Genomic DNA, 3,684 nt, shown 5'->3' with positions numbered 1-3,684 from the left:
AGACTCGCTTGAGCCCAGGAGTTGGAGGTTGCTATGAGCTGTGAAGCCACAGCACTCTACCCAGGGGGATAGCTTGAGGCTCTGTCTCAAAAATAAATAAATAAATAAAATAAAGGTTTGGAGGTGGCGCCCATGCTTAGTGAGTAGGGCACCAGCCATATGTTCCAGGGCTGGTGGGTTCAAACCCAGCCGGGCCTGCTAAAAACAAAAACAAACAAACAAACAAAAGAAAAAATAGCCAGGTGTTGTGGCAAGAACTTGTGGTCCCAGCTACTCAGGAGGCTGAAGCCACTTGAGCCCAAGACTTTGAGGTTGCTGTGAGCTGTGATGGCACGCTTATCAAGGGCAACAAAGTGAGACTCTGTCTCAATAAAAAAAATAAAAATAAAATAAAAGTTTGGGAACACTGGGAGATTCCAGAATCTCCTCAAAAATCTCCTCTCAGAACATGGGGAAAGAATCTCCCCATCTACTGTAACAGATGATTGTTAATAACCGCCTCATGGAACATCTTGATTAAGCCCTTCCCATTCCACAGATGAGGGAACAAACGCTCAGAGAAGCTAGTTAATTGTACAAAGTTACGGAGTTCTATATGTACAAGTAAGACTGGGATTCAAACCCAGATCTCTCTGTTCCGCCAAATACAAAGAACAGTGCTGGTGGAGGGCTCCCAAGCCCAGAACTGTAGCTCTCTTCTCTAGGGGTCTCTGAGATTATTGTCTGGGTTCTTGCAGTGGCCAAATGTCCCAGAAATTACAAGAATTTACTATATGGGGCCCAGATTAGTCTTCAGATATCCCATTCTTAGGTAAGTGGAGGCTAAATAATTCAGCATTCATTCTACATGTGTTTCTTAAGTACCTGCAATAGGCACTGGAGATAGTGAAATGATTCTGCGTTTAAGAAGTTTCAGTTCCTTACAGAGAATAGAACTGTCTTTTGTTATGAGTCCTTAGGGTAGGCACAGACCCTTGCTAGGACCCTTCACCATGGAAACAAGGGTCAGGGCTGTTTCCTTAACCACTACTTCAGTTTCCCAATGTAGAATAAGCCTACAGATGGGAACTAGAAGCTGACTGGAGAACTTTTGACCTTGAGAACTGGTGGTGAATTTGGATTCATTCATGGCAGAAGGAAATAAATCTCAGAAGAGAGTCAGGCATTTATTCTGTAGCCTGACAGATGGTGGCACGACTGGACTTTGGAAAGGTGTTGGGAAAAGCATAGGGAGTGGGAGGGCGGCACCTGTGGCTCAAAGGAGTAGGGCACCAGCCCCATATGCCGGAGGTGGTGGGTTCAAACCCAGCCCCGGCCAAAAAAGAAAAAAATAGAATAAGGAGTGGTGAGCAACACTGCTAGGGACTCCAGGAGTCACTACTCCTACAATCATAAGAAATGGCCTATCCAAAAAAAAAAAAAAAAAGAAATGTCCTGTCCAATACTTGGAGCAGGAGATAGAGCAACCTTCCTCCCTGCTTAGTAGACATTACTGGACTAACAGCTAGCACCCACACCGCCCACCTCCTGCATACCTCTTCTCACTCATTCTAAGGTTAGCAATGCCTGAGGAACAGACAGGGTACCCAGTTTAAATGTACCCTCACGGCTCGGCGCCTATAGCTCAACCGGCTAAGGCGCCAGCCACGTACACCTAAGGTGGCGGGTTCGAATCCCCAGCCCGGACCTGCCAAACAACAATGACGGCTGCAACCAAAAAATAGCCGGGCGTTGTGGCGGGCGCCTGTGGTCCCAGCTACTTGGGAGGCAGAGGCAAGAGACTCGCTTAAGACCAGGAGTTGGAGGTTGCTGTGAGTTGTGATGCCACAGCACTCTACCCAGGGGGACAGCTTGAGGCTCTGTCTCAAAAAAAAAAAAAAATGTACCCTCACCTCCAAACTCTAATCCCAGAATTTCTTCTGGGTGGAAACCTTCAGCTCCATGGGCAGGGTTCCAGAGGCTCTAGGCAGGCTCTAGCCAGAGTGGTCTAACCTATAGGTTCTGGCCCCTGGAGGGGTCATACTTAAAAGCCTCTACTTTCCCTCAAAGAGTTCTGCCTCAATATAGCCTCAGGCAGAAAATAATATAGAACAAGGGTTCACACCTATAATCCTAGCACTCTAGGGGGCTGAGGCAGGTGGATTGCCTGAGCTCAGGAGTTCAAGACCAGACTAAGCAAGAGCGAGACCTTATAGCCACTAAAAATAGAAAAAGTAGCTAGGCATTTTGGTGAGTGCCTATAGTCCAAGCCACTTGGGACGTTGCTATGAGATACAATGATACCACAGCACGCTATCCAGGATGAGTGAGACTCTGTCTCAAAAAAAAAAAAAAAAAAGCTGAGCTTATAAAAGCAAGCAACAAGTATTTATTAGATATTTATCAAAAACAATATCCATTCTTTATAGCTTTCATCAATTACCAAAAGTGTCTTGTACACAAAGGCATCTTATATGTATTCCATTTAGCAAGAATTTATTGAGCATATTGAAAATTTATGAGGCTAGCACAATGCTAGGTATTGTGGGAACTGCAAAAAAAAGGAAGGTGGAACCCTTAGCTCAGTGAGTAGGGTGCTGGTCACATACAAGGGGCTGGCGGGTTTGAACCCGACCTGGGCCTGCTGAACAACAATGACAACTACAGCAACAAATAGCCAGGCATTGTGGCAGGCGCCTGTAGTCCCAGCTACTTAGGAAGCTGAGATAAGAAAATCACTTAAGCCTAAGAATTTGAGGTTGCTGTGGGCTATGATGCCATGGCACTCTACCTAGGGCAACAGCTTGAGACTCTTGTCCAAAAAAAAAAAGGAAGAAGAAGAAAGCCTGAGGTAGGAGGATCACTTGTGCTCAGGAGTTCAAGGTTGTAGTACATGCACTATGATTACACCTGTGAATAGCCATTCAAGCCTGGGCAACATAGCAAGAACCCATCTCTAAAAAAAATTTTTTTAGATGAAGAAGAATTAGAAAACGGGATAGAACTGGGAGGTGAGAAAACCTGGGTGCTGGGAATAGGGACAACTCCATCCTACTATGCTGTTGCATAATTCATTTCCACTCAGGATCTTGGTCTGGTCTACTTACCTGACAAATAGGATGTGGACTTCTGTTCTCTGAGGTCCCTTTCAGTTCTGACACTCTGTAAGTTCCAAATTACTGGCAAATATGACAGCAGACATGACAATGTCTGTCACAGAGTTGGGCTTCAAAGTTTAGGTTGATCCTTTTGTAATTCATGAGCACAGTGATTGGGTCTTTGTGTACCTGTGTGAGATGTGCCTCCCTCAAACTTTGTCAGTAAAGTACAGGATGCTTAAGCCCTAGTTCTGCCCTTAGGTTGTTTATGATGAGTACTGACACCAGAAGAGAGTTTATCTCAGGGCAAACAATCTGTGTGCCCCAAGCATAAAACAAAAGCAATGAGGGCTGGATCATGCAGAATGTAATAAAAACTGCCCCTAGGGGGTGGTGCCTGTGGCTCAGTGAGTAGGGTGCCAGCCCCATATACCGAGAGTGGTGGGTTCAAACCCAGCCCTGGCCAAACTGCAACAAAAAATAGCCTAGCGTTGGCTCGGCGCCTGTGGCTCAAGCGGCTAAGGCACCAGCCACATACACCTAAGGCGGCGGGTTCGAATCCCCAGCCCAGGCCCGCCAAACAACAATGATGGCTGCAACCAAAAAA

The 3,684-nt window shown here is 46.0% G+C and overlaps 1 non-coding gene across 1 annotated transcript; it reads left to right on the top strand.

The window, feature by feature from the left end:
- The first annotated feature begins 3,222 nt into the window (after positions 1-3,222).
- On the top strand, positions 3,223-3,323 carry LOC111724055. Its single transcript, XR_002772428.1, has one exon. It is a non-coding gene; the product is annotated as a small nucleolar RNA U13 (small nucleolar RNA).
- The last annotated feature ends 361 nt before the right edge of the window (positions 3,324-3,684 follow it).

Source organism: Otolemur garnettii, unplaced genomic scaffold, assembly GCF_000181295.1.
Source record: "Otolemur garnettii isolate 467f Iridium unplaced genomic scaffold, OtoGar3 scaffold00018, whole genome shotgun sequence".
Lineage (NCBI taxonomy): Eukaryota > Metazoa > Chordata > Mammalia > Primates > Galagidae > Otolemur > Otolemur garnettii.
This window is presented reverse-complemented; position numbering and strand designations above follow the sequence as displayed.